Source organism: Phragmites australis, chromosome 7 (genome assembly GCF_958298935.1).
Source record: "Phragmites australis chromosome 7, lpPhrAust1.1, whole genome shotgun sequence".
NCBI lineage: Eukaryota > Viridiplantae > Streptophyta > Magnoliopsida > Poales > Poaceae > Phragmites > Phragmites australis.
Window position 1 is genome coordinate 4,257,527 of NC_084927.1, and position 13,557 is coordinate 4,271,083.

Sequence of the window (13,557 nt, forward strand, 5' to 3'; positions counted from 1 at the left end):
TGGCTCCGGGGGCCTCACCGTCATCACGCCACCCCTTGGTCCGGAGGCATTGACTTCACCTCCAGAGAACCAGTTTTCCCCATCCTGAGGAATCATGATGACATTTTCCTTGGTTAAACTGAAGTTCCTACTTGGGGAAAACTCGGTACCCCGGTTAGGTGACCTAGGGGCTACCAGGGTTCCTGGCTGGACACAGGACTTCTTGGAAACTCACCAATGCTTTGATTATAAAAAAGCGCTATACGCATCAATAGAACAATTGGAAAAAGATGGCGAACATATCCGTTAAGTCATTATAGTAAAGCTTATTACATCCAAAAGATGCTTACATGCCTCTCCAAGTTCCTAAATGTTGCGGGCTACTTGGGAGAAGAAAGCACCAAAAATTATGAGGAAGAAGACTAGGAGGTCCTAAAGGCAATGCAGGCGCTTCAAGCGTGTCATGCCAAGGAGGCTGATGTAGAAACCAGCCCCCAAGCCACCATAGCCACAAATTACGAAGAGGAGCTCTCAGATTCCTCCTTGGTCTCTTCCTTCTCCTCCTTCCCTTCCTCCTCCTCCTCATTGATATCCCTCTCCAAGAGATCCAAGTCGATCTCCTCGTCGTTGAGGATGTCAATGATCTCAGCGGAAGGGACCAATTAGGCTGAAGATGGAGGTGCGGTGACATGCGATGGCCCTTCAAGCAGTGGTGGGAACACAATGGTCGGGACTGGCTCTACATTGGAATCAACACCAGCTCAAGGTGCAATCCTTCTGGTTCATCCTTCTCTGGAGGCACCATAGCCAGCGGGATCAGCGCCAACGTCAATGGTGACCCGGCCGGACCACGCACGCCCAGAGTGGGAGGAGACGCCATGGTAGATAAGGGTTGAGTACTAGAGGAGATCTTATCTTACTTAAAGGCAAGTGGGTCATAAGGCAGGACACTGCTTATAAATCCTTGTCATGACGGCTCTAATTCCTACTCAGGGACATGTGACCACGCCACAGTAAGCCTTGTGATGTTTTTGAGCTCCACTTAATGCCCTAATTTTTACACACATGTCTCATCGCATTTATTGCTAGAATCCCTTTCGGCGCATGCAAGGGCAGTAGGTGCAAGATGGAAGGAGTCAGACACGCTGCCATACCTTGCGTCATCATGTACTTACACTAGAAAAAGAGGAGAATATCTCACCACTACATGAAATCTCCACTATGATGGTTCAATTTTTGAAAGAATTGCCATCAAAGAGCCTGCTCTGACGTCAACTCCAACTCCGATGGGGCCGTCCACTCTGCCTCCAGCTAGCGCCACGGGGTTCCAAATGGCCCTGCCTCCGTTGAGTCTCACCACGACTACCCACCTAGGGGGTCACAGACTGCCTCCCATAGCCTTTCCATCGACTGCGCCTCTGGCGACCACCGAGGGGCTTCAGACCGCACTATCTCCATTGAGCCTCATCACCCCTTCGCTTTGATGTCGACTGCACCACCGGCCACCGTCGAACAGCTTTGGACCACATCGCCTCCATCAAGCCTCACCACCCCTCTGCTCCGACATCAACTGTGCCTCCAGCCACCGTCGAACGACTCCGGACCACATCGCCTCCGTCAAGCCTCGCCACCCCTCAGCTCCAACGTTGACTACGCCTCCAGCCACCACCGCTGGGCTTTGGAAAGCACCGTCTCCTTCGAACCTTGCCGCCCCTCGGCTCTGACATCAACTCCAAATCTGGTGGAACCGTCGAAACTGGCTCCAGGTAGCGTCACGGGGCTCCGGACAGCCCTGCCTCCGTCAAGCCTCATCGCGACTACCTGCTGAGGGGGCACGAACTGCCTCCCTCAGCCTTGCCATTGACTGCGCCTTCATCCACCACCGCAGGGCTCTAGACTGTACCTTCTTCACTGAGCCTCACCGCCCCTCAGCTCCGACGTTGACTCCCCCTCTGGCTATTGTAGCCAGGCTCTAGACGGCCCTGCCTATGTTGAGCTTTGCCGCAACTACCAGCCGAAGGGGGCACAAACTGCCTCCCTCAGCCTGGCCATTGACTCCACATTGGGCTTGCATCACCAGGCTTTGGACGAACTTACCTCCATTGAGCCTCACTGCGACTACCCATTGAAGGGGGTGCAAACTACCCCCTCGGCCTTGCCATCGACTGCGCCTTCGGCCACCACCGTGGGGCTCCAGACTGCACTGTCTCCATAGAGCCTCGCCGCCCCTCGGCTTCGGCGTTTACTCCACCTCTGGCTACAACCGCCAGGCTCCGGACGGCCCTGCCTCCATCAAGCCTTGCTACGACTACCCGCTGAGTGTGGCATAGACTACCTCCCTTAGCCTTGCCATCGACTGCGCCCCCAGCCATAGTTGAGGGGCTCCAAACTGTACAGTCCCTATCGAGCCTCACCACCTCTCGGCTTCGACATTGACTCTGCCTTCGGCTACCACCGCGGGGCTCCGGACTGTCCTACCTCCATCGAGCCTCACCGTGGCCACCGCTGAGGGGATCACAGACTACCTCCCTCGGCCTTGCCATCGACCGTGCCTCCGGCCATCGTTGCAGGGCTCCAGGCCGCATCGTCTTCGCCAAGCCTCGCCTCCCCTCGGCTCCGGCGTTGACTCCACCTCAGGCAACCGCCGCTGGGCTCTGGACGGCCCTACCTCCATCAAGCCTTGTTGCGACTACCCGCTGAGGGGGGTGTGGACTACCTCCCTCAGCCTTGCTGTCAATTATGCCCTCGGCCACAATTGCAAGGCTCCAGAATGCGCCATCCCCATTGAGCCTCACCACATCCTGGCTCTGATGTCAACTCCGCCTCTGACTAACGTCATGGGACTCCAGATGGCCCTACCTCCATCGAGCCTCACCGCGGTCTCTGCTAAGGTGGTTGCAGACTGCCTCCCTCAGCCTTGCAGTTGACTGCGCTTCCGACCACCGCCACGGGGCTTCGGATCACATCGTCTGTGTCGATCCTCATGGCCACCACTTCAGCCCTCACTCAGGCAGATTACAAGGATGTGAAGCTAGACGGGACATCCTGAATCTGTGGCAGGGCTGGAGCTATTTCTCTATGCATCCCTTGCCCCTCGATACCTTGGAGCCAGCAGATGAGGGGGTGCTATTAGGGAACCTGCCCCGGCCCATGGATACCCCGATGGTGTACAACAGCACAGCATGGCAACTATACTTACCAAATTGATATAGCCCATGTATAAGAAGCAAATGGTCAACGTGTAACATCCTGGTTTTCAGAATTTGCAACTTTTTAAAATTTTCCAAGATTATTAAATAGCTTCCCCGGTAGAATAGGTTTAAAACCTATTTTCTTAATCAATCAATCAATATAGATTATTATTTTATATGCATTGCATGCTGAGTTTTGCAGGAGTTAGGTAAATGCATTAGAGTTCTTTTTCTTTCTCTTTGGTGTTTTTGAGTGAAAAAGGTTTTGAAAAGGTTTTTACAAAAGTTAATAGTGAATAAGTTAAGGACCTTAATGGTTGGAATTCAAAACCCTTGAATTCATCATCTATTTGAACCTTGATCATACCTGATCCTTCTCTAGTTCAACTCAACTCAAATCTTATTCAAATCCTTGTTTAAAGTCAATCTTTTCTTTTCCTCAAATACAAATTCAAAACTCTTGAATTCATCATCTATTTAAACATTGATCATACCTGATCCTTCTCTAATTCAACTCAACTCAAATCTTATACAAATCCTTGTTTAAAGTCAATCTTTTCTTTTCCTCAAATCCTATCCAAATCCAAATTTTAATTCAAACTGTATTCAAATTCTTTGCAAAAGTTTCTTTTCTAAAACCTTATATATGTATAAAGTGTCTTTGGGCCTAATCCTACCCAAGCTTAAGCTCTTGACCGCCACACAAGTCTTCTAGAAGCCCTACCAAAAGATCCACAAAATCTGTAAATATTCGTGGAGTCCCAGATAGTCTAATCTTTCCATGCCGTTTCGGAGTTCAAAATGGTCGCAAATACAAATCTTGACAATACCAAAGTTGTAGGTCTCGTCGTGAACTTCGATTTGCACATATGGAAGTCTCCTTTTGGATAATTGAGCTAGGAGTTATGGCCCCCGAAATCAGTGTTGCGCAGATAAGTTCTAGTTCAAATAGTTTATCTTGTGACACATTTTTGGAAATCAAGATCCCTTTCAGAAGTTCCAATGAATACCACAGATGTAGATATTTTCTAGTACTACAAGATAGAGTCCTGAAAGTCCAATTTGGAGTACGGACGGTGGAGATATCATCATCGGATCAGAGGTCTGCGAAAAAAGAAATCCTAAACGACTCGAACTCAAACCCGAGTCATGTCCAGCTTGGACTCCACCTTGGACAGCTGCCCCTAGCCCTACAAATAGGTACTACACGCCCTCCCCTACCCTATTCCATGCCCCCAAACCCTAGCAACCACCACTGCCCTGCCCGTGCGCCGCCACACCGTCGGTGCCGCCGGTGCAAGGTGAGGACCCCTTCTTCTCCTTCCTTACCCCTATTTTACCATCATACTAAGTACCTAGGCAAGCCCTAGCTCTGGCCAAAGCCTGATCTATACCACCATGATCGTCACCATAGCGGGCAGCCGCATCGTCGCTGATTAGCATTGGTGTTCCCGGTCGACCAGTGCATAATTCAGCATGCCCTTTCACCAGCATATGCCCCTAGTATTCATTAACCATCCCACAAAACCGGTCGGCCAGTAGAGCACCCAAACCTTCAGCATCTACATCGCCATGCCCGCTGTCCCATGTCTAGTCGTGTTCTGCGTGCTCCCGGTTTTGCATTCACGTTTCCCGTTAATTTGAAAGCCGTATTGATGCGCCATCTGTGTCATAGCGTGTCCCATGGAGTCTTCTACATGACCCTAGGACCCTTCACCAATTGTGGAGTGACACGACCGAAATGTTGTTGCCAACCGCAACATGTCGTAGCCGTCATCCATTTCATCTCCGCTGATTGTTCTTCCTCTGAGTGGATCATCTGGCCAAACCCGTGCTATAGCATTGTGTTCCCAGGAAATATGAACGTCTTTGTTCAGACAGTTTCTCAAATTTAAATGCTAATTTCTGGGAATGCGTGCATCTTCGTCGCTGCATCTGGACGCAGCAATGATCGAAGCTGTGAGTGTTCATCGCTGTTTTGCCACTACCTCGAAGGTCCCCTTCAAAACTAACCATACAACTAAGTTAGTCTTTCCATGTTCTACTCTATGTTTCCCTTGTTTCGCTAAAATGCCGCAGAAGCCCAGCGTTGATGTTAGTGGTCATGCGTCCAATCGCCGTCTCTGACGGAACCCAAGCTACCGTTGCTACGCAGAGTTGTCGGCAGTATCCTTGACCTATCAGCGCAACCTCCAGCCATTTGATCCATCATGGACGATCGAGACTAGACCTCAGCATACCCCTTCTTTAATCCAAGACGGCGCTTACATGACATGCCAAGTCAGCACCACATAGTCAGCGAAGTCTAGTTAGACCTATACTTCTTGAACCTTGCACAATGATGTTATCAAGATTGATGCAATCATTGCGCAATAAATCCTTTTTCTATAGGAAGATAAGTCCGGTAAACCCTAATCTATCTCCCAAAAGCCGTTCTCTTTCATCTTAACTCTAACTTTCTGATTTAGGTGATTCTTGCGTCTAAATTTTTCTAAAATCTTACCTATCCAACCATAGTTTTTTTTAAAGTGTTTTGATGATGTTTGGTACATTTTTCGTAGTGTTTTCCTTTGTGTTGTTTGTCGGTAGTTCTCGCAATTAGTCGATAACATTCTGGAGCAGTTCGAGGGACTTCAAGACCAAGATTTCGATAATACTAAGCAGCATTGGATAGAAGGCATGTGTACTTCTTGATCATTTTCCTCCCATGTTTTAAATATTTGGTTTTACAAATTTCATGCAATGTCAACTTGATAGGTAGCCACATATGTTAGGGTTTATCTAGATATTTCTTTATCATTCCTTGAAGCCTAAGTGATTTATGGTTAGGTGTCCTTCATGGGTAGAAATGCTTAGCCATACTGCCGGGAATGTTGGAAAGTGTCTTATACATGACTAATTGCCTATGCAACTATGAGTTGGGAATTCTGGTAATTGTTGTAGCAACATGGAATATAAGGATGTCAAGCAGAAGGTTGATGATGATGGTGCAGTAATGCACAGGTGCACGGAAGCACTATGGTTGGTGGTAGTGTCTGCTCGGCATCCTAAGGATCGGCTAGTGGAATGGGTAACCCCGATTAACAGTTCAATCACGAGGCTTATATGGGTACGGCCTGGCCAATTAATTAGTAGATCCTCAACATAGTCTAAGCCAATGGTGTTGTAGGAAGGAAAGAGTGATTCTTTCTAGAGCTACAAGGTGCAAGAGGGGGGCTTCTGTGTGGTGCAATGCCACTTTAACGACGGTGAAACCTCATTGGGCTTGGTCGGATGCTTTATAACGGCCTTGTAGTGAAACCTAGCTGCACACCTTGGAAGTGTGTAAGTGTTGTGATGGCATGGGCATACGGGAATAACAACTCGTGGGTAAAGTTGAATGACCTCTGCAGAGTGTAAAACTGATATATCAGCCGTGCTTGCGGTTAAGAGTGGCATGGTCCGTTCACATTATTATTTTTGGTTGGTTGGTGGGTTGTTTCCTATGATGGGTAGCATTTGGTGGGTTGTTACCTATGATGGGTAATAATAGTGGATGGTTCTTGGTTACCTGCAATGGGTATCAAGTCGATTGGTTTGGGAACCTAATGCGGATGCGAGGTAGTTTTGGAGACATGTGGAGATGTTTATAGAAATTGGAACTTGAATGATGATTCACATAGTTAAATAGGATGCTTTTATAACTCATAAGTTAGCATAGTTGGTATTTATGCAAATTGTACCTGCTATAGCCTGTTCCTTTATTTAAGCATGCATATCATTATTTTCATGTATGCTTGCTAAGCGCGACATGTGCTCACACTTGCTATTTTCCCTATACCACGCGACATGCGTGGTGCTACACAGCGAGTGAAGGTGCTAAAGATTATCAAGACGAGGATACAACGTTCTTGGCACGTGTCTCCCGGTCATTTGCCTGCTATGTTGTTGGGCACAAGTGCTTCTATTCCACTGTAGATATCTACATAGAAGATAATATATATCAATTGTTGCAATAGTTAAACGTTTTTTCCTCTAAAGTACTACTACTGTTATTTCACCTATGACGTTCTTGTGTATGTTAAACGTCCTAGGCACACATAAACCATATTTGGTTTTGTCCGTTAAAACCGGATGTGACACAACAATAGCCTCATATGTACATAAGTGTAACATAATTTAGAGGTAGGATGGTAATTTCCCTTGCCCCTCCTCTCTATAAATGAGTCCCACATGGGCAGGCAAGGGGACCAATTCTTCCCCTTCCATGACATAGAGTCTCTCTCTCTCTCTCTCTCTCTCTCTCTCTCTCTCTCTCTCTCTTCTCTCCTCGAGGTTCTTAGCCCATGTCCAAGCTTGAACCCTCTCTAGTGAGAAGGACTCTCGTCGTGCTCTGTTTGGGGTGTGTTTTCATGCCCCAACATTAGATGAACTGACAACTAAACAAACTGAGGAGTTGTTGAGGAGGCTGGTAACTCGGGCAGAGGACATCCCAGTGGCTCTTGGTGAGCCCCCAATAGATATTGAACCATGGAGAAGAACAAAATGTCTGAAGTCACGAGGACTAGCAGCTTCGAAGGCCTTCCACCACTTGTCTACCCCTATGGAACTTGGGCCAGCCCATGAAGTAGAAGAGGAAGGAACCTCCAGCTCTGCCTTAACCAAGATATTGTGACCAGCTCTGGGTCCACGCATCCTTGGGAATTGCGAGGAAGGATGAAGCGCCCCCATCACGAGGAGGGTGGTGCAGGCCCGAAGGATCGAGACGTACTGGGCCCTCCTTTGGAGGTAGTAGCCCGAGCACCGGGACCATTCCTGCTGTTTCGGGTTGCCAAACTTGAATGCGCATATCATGGTGAAAGGTATACCAACACAAGCACACAAATAAATGCACAAAGTGCAAGGTGGACGTGGCTCCACCAAACAGTGCGAACAAAGTCATAACACATTAAACAGGAGTGCTGGACTACCACACTAGATCTCCAGCCCCCGTAAAAGGAGAAGAAAAGAAAAAGAAGATAAAACCTACTGAGGGCTACACTTCTGAAGGTCGGTCCTGCGAAGCATCGTCCACGCGCAATGACTGCCCCTGAGGAGCGATGTCTGGACTAGGAGGCCGCCCAAGTGGCGGCGGTATGTCGAAGGAGGCATTCGGGCGTGGAGCCTGAACCCCTGACCGGGGAGCCCCTCGGACGCCAGACTTCATGCATTCTGTGATGAAACACAATGTTGCAGCTTGGACGTGCCTCGCCCATACTCCCCGGTGGAAGCCATCTAAGGCGGTGTGAATCGGCACTAAGGGTGCCTCGGGTCGGATGTCCTCGACCACGAAGCCCAGGTCTGGCTACTCCAGCGTGCCGAACTGGTGTACCCTCGCTCAGTGTAGAAGTGCCAGCTGAAGCACCAAGGCCACACGGACGCTTGATCTAGAGAAGGCCTTGGTGATGTTGGTTACCACTCCTACTGCAGACCGGAGCCAATGGAGCGCTAGGACCAGGACATCTGAGCCAGAGGGAATGGTGGGCCCTTGGCCCCAAGGTTGGTTAGAGCACTATATATGGCACGAGCCACCTCCATGGCGCGCTCTGCCAGTCCCTAACACTTCGCACGCAGCACATCCTCCGCTGCCCATGCCTTCCTCAGCTCCTGTTGAAGCGCGGACATAGCGATATGGAGGTACCGGGCTTTTCCTTCAGTAGCCACACAACCTTGTCAATGGCCTCCGCCGCAATCTGGTGGGCTTCGGTAGCCTCTTGGGCTTTGGCCTATGCATGCTCAATGTGCCTTCTTCTCCTGTAGGGAACCGTCCACACGCTCTCATAGTGCCGTCTCTTCCCATAGACGACCCTCCTTCGACTCTGCACACTTCACAGCCACCTCCAGGGCACGCCGGAGCACCACCACTTCCTCCTGTGTAGTGTCCTGGGCTGCCGCGAGGTCCTAGCGCTGGGAGCAGCTCAATGCCTTAGCCAGTAGCTGTTGCTACAAAAATATATAGAGGGACTTATAGGACGGCAGTCCGAAGGTGGGAGCTAAAAAGACCTCCCTCCATAACATACCTACCAGGCCACCGCTTGTAAATGAGCCGCTGCCTCCTCCGGAGGCCTCCGCTCAAGCAACTCGATTTCTCCGCTCCTGAGGAGCAACTAGGCCGAGGTGCAAGTGCCCAACGCCTTCGGGCGGAGAGCGAAGTCGACTAGAGTTAGGGCCTCAAAGCCTAGGCTCCCCCTGACAATGTAGTGGCAACCACTGCAGAGGGTTCGGCTCCCCATGCACTAGTCGCAATAGCCAGGTCGACGCGACACACCGAAGTGTCAGAGCCATTGCCTCCTGCGTGGTTGTCGTGGACACCTCCGAGGTTGTCCGAACCTCAAGAACGGAGGTTGAGACCGAGTCCATCTCGGTGGCCTCTGAATACCAGAAGACACACTAAGGTCAGGATCCTCAAGCGCCAGAGAATCGTGATAACAATATGGGAACCAACAAAGGCCTTACCTGTGCCCCCTGTAGCCCCATCAGCAGGACCCGTGACGTCCACATCAGCGAAGGGGTCGATAAAATCCCACGCCATAGAATCGTCTACGGACGCCTCAGCCCCTCCTCCGATTTGGCCATGGACGGTAGGATCCAGAGGGACCAGACCCCTCCCGAGTTGCCACCATCGGACTGGACCTCATCCTCAACCACACCACCCGTGGACCTGGTGTCCACCTCTAATATCTAGTGCTTTTCCCACCCGACGTGGCCATGGATGAATCATCCGTCGAGCTACCGCATGAGCCCGTGGGCCAAAAAGGGCCCAATCTCAGAGCGAGGCCGCAAGAACTACAGAGCCCACGGTGCCCCCTGCCAGGCGCCCTCTCCTTCCCGTAACCTGGGGCTCCACTAGATCCAACCAATCCAGAACTGTGAGTCCAAGGTGGGAGCAAACACAGTTGTTTTGATCCCAGCTCCACACCAGCTCCATACACTGGTCGTGCTCTACGGTGGAGGGTTAGCCAAGGAACCTTTCCCTGATCTCTACTACTTGATCCAAGCAGAGACAATTCTTTGAAAGGAAAATATGTTTCACATCTGTAGGTTCAAAGCTAGACAACATAGAGGACTCACTAGAGCTAGCGATGGGTTCGGAGTACACGCTCGGCTTGCCTTCCTCACCTTGCTCGAAGCCATGGTCCCAATCTATCTGGAGGGGCCATACGCGTAGCCTGGTGAACTCCTTAGGTCACGCATGCTAATCTTCCAGGCCTCCCTCTGAAGGAGCATCACCCTAGAAGCAAGCTGAGCTTCGAAGATATCTACCTTCGCGGTCCTGACGTAATGGATGTCCTGGTTGGTGGAGCGGAGTTGGGATCCGAAGCCTTCGTCGAAATAAAACCATCCCTTCATCCACAAGGTGTACCACCAGTCGTTGATGGCCTTCCTCAGAATGCGTCTTGATACTCCGAGTAGAGCTGGATGTTCACGCTACCAAAGTGGAAGGCCTTCGTCTCCCCGCCCTATATCTGAAGTTTCGGCTGGTAGCTCGCCTCGTGGATGGCGGTGAAGAGCTCTGCCTGACCCTCGCATCCCTCTGCCCTCATGGTCCATTCAAAGATGGCCAGGTGGGTGACGACATTGGCCAAAAATTTGGAGAAGCTCAACTTAGAAGTTGTGGAGCACCCACTCGAGAAGTGGCACGACCAGTAAACCGGGGCCTTCATCAAAGAAGGCCTCAAAGACCACCACCTCATGGCCCCACGGGGCCAGGATCGCCTCTCCCGTAGGGGCGCGGGCTGCAGACCTGACGAGGATTTTCCCCTCCTCGACCATTTGGTCAAGATCAGTCACAACAATGGTCGACTCCCCCAGCACGCTGGTTTGCTGGAGTACTTCTTGTTGGCGCGATGGAGTTTCATGCCTGGCGGTGGTCCAGGCAACGGCGGTGGACTTGTGTCCACCGTAATTCCCATCGATGCAACGATCGGATCCCCGGACGCCGTGTGCCCCACCCCCAGTGGGGAGCCAACTCTGCTACGGGCGCCAGAGCGAGTCATGGTGTCCCTGGGGATACAGCGAGGAGGGCTCATCGATGATGGAAGGTGGAAGCGCAGCAGCCGGTGAGAGCGTTCTTGAGAGAAAGGGTTCAAAGGGGCGAGAATTCCAGATGAGGACATCAACCGGCCAAGACCCTTGCTTATTGACCCAAGGAGGAGCCATTTCCTCCTCGTGGCCCGGGCTCATGTCCTGTCCGGTCCCTCCCCCACTATTATGGGGAACAGAACTGCGCTCCACGACCCTCCGCACCGGGGTGCCACGCGTCCCACTACAGCCAGCCAAGACGGGACTACACTGCTAACCATAGGTTGCAATTAATGCTCTCTCTCGCAAGTGACGTCAGACACTCGGTTCGGCGGTTGGACTGACACTCCAAACCACTCAAAAAACAACTGGAGGGCCATAGGCCCCAAAGAAACGGAGCCAAAGACCGACGGAGGCCCACTCCAGGAACTGCGATGACGGCCGCTCCACCGGCCATCCTCGCGAGAGGCTGTTGTTGGGGTAGTCACCATCAAGGACCCTCGACGCCCCTTAGCTCTGCCTGTTTAAGCCCGCATGTCATCATACTCAGGACCCCTTTGGAACCCATGGTTATGGAGCGATCCTGGAAGGCCAAGCCTTCAGGATCGCTCCGGGACCACGAGGGGAGATGACCACCAGAGACTGTGAAGCCCGGAGGCTTGGGAGGGGTGAGGGATCCATCGACCATATGGTGTCCATCACGATGTAACCGGCATTTAATGCCGTTGCAAGTGGTGGCCACCATGACACGCTGCTGCAAGTGGTGGCTGCACTGACACGCTGGTGCAAGTGTTGGCCGTCTGACACACTAGACAGTGCGGCGCTGTAATAGATGACCGGTCACTAGAGCCACTTGTCGGGATAATCGCTACCGCTAGCCGTAATGCCATTTTACGGGGCTGGCCTTAGACCCTAGTTGTACAGTAGACAACTTGTATCTCAACTGGTCTCATATGGGCATATATGTACATCCACACTCTAAATATTAGTATAAATACTAACCATTAGCCACAAGGCCAGAAGGGGAGAGACTTCTCTAAGATTTTTGGGCAGTCTTATGCTTTCTATTTCTTCTCTAAACTTGAGCCACTTCTGTAAGTTGATTCTCGTCGCACCTTATTCATGAAAGACGTTTTCTTTCATCAATAAGATTCATATCATCACCCACGTAGCCTTTAAACTAAACGTTCACGACACGCTCCCAATTTCTGGTGTATATTGACGCAACTACGTGCTGCCTTACATGCACCAAATACAACCGGCCGAGCAACACATTAACGAAGACGAATGGCAGCTGGGGGATGGAGAGGCCGGGGAAGGAGGGGATCAGGGAGGGGTAATCCACCGCCACCATTCACATGGCCAGGTTCATTTGGCCGTACATGATATGAAGAACCACTCAATGAATTCCCTTTGGAGGGAAAGAGTGATTTGGGTCTCCTGTGTCAGCTCAGACCATACGACGACAGGCGGGAGGAGTGGCCGTAGTGTGTTCAAGGCTATGATTGCATTGTCCAGATGTACCACGGTGGTTGCCATAGTGGCCATCGCTTCTTTAGATGCCTGCCCTCTTGGTTCGGTGAGTTCAATCCAACAATTCTATGTACGTGTCACACACCTTACCTCTTACACGTACTGTTCCTCTTTCCAGTGTTCTGATGCCGAAGAGAACTGTCACTTCACAAAATGGGTCGATCCTCACGTTCTTGAACGAACTCGACAGTGCATCACGTACCTACAAAACCGGATCGATGACTTCGAGCGCTCAATACAAGCTCTTGGCCCTCCTGACGACGACTCCCGCTTCTGTTTGGACCTATTTTGCAGATTTCCGCGCCAGAAGCCCGGTCCAGCAGCAGCACCATCACTACAACAACAGGACATCATGCAGGTGCCAGCTACCATCGTAGTTATATAAGGTCATCTTCGATAGATATTTTAAAATTTTATCCTTTATAATACTATTATAATATCCGTTAATATTATTATAGTATCATCTATTTTTTTATCTCCAGCAGTTATCTTATTTCCCATCTTTCATTACTCTCCTCTTTACATCAGATCCACACGTATACTTAGAAACAGTAATACAAACTCCTGTTTCTATCGGCAAATTTGTCGATCGCTGCTGCACCCACTTCCCTATAGCACCGGAAAAATCGATTTTACCGATTCCGCTAGACAGGGATGCAGCCACGTCGAGCAGTAAATCCCATGTCAACAGGATACGGCCGGTTTTACCGTCTCCAGCCTTAAGCCAATTTGACTAAAATCATTGCGGTAGTACATGTTCGACGATCTTTGTTATTTCACTTCTTGAATTGTGCTTCCAATTCCATCATGTAAC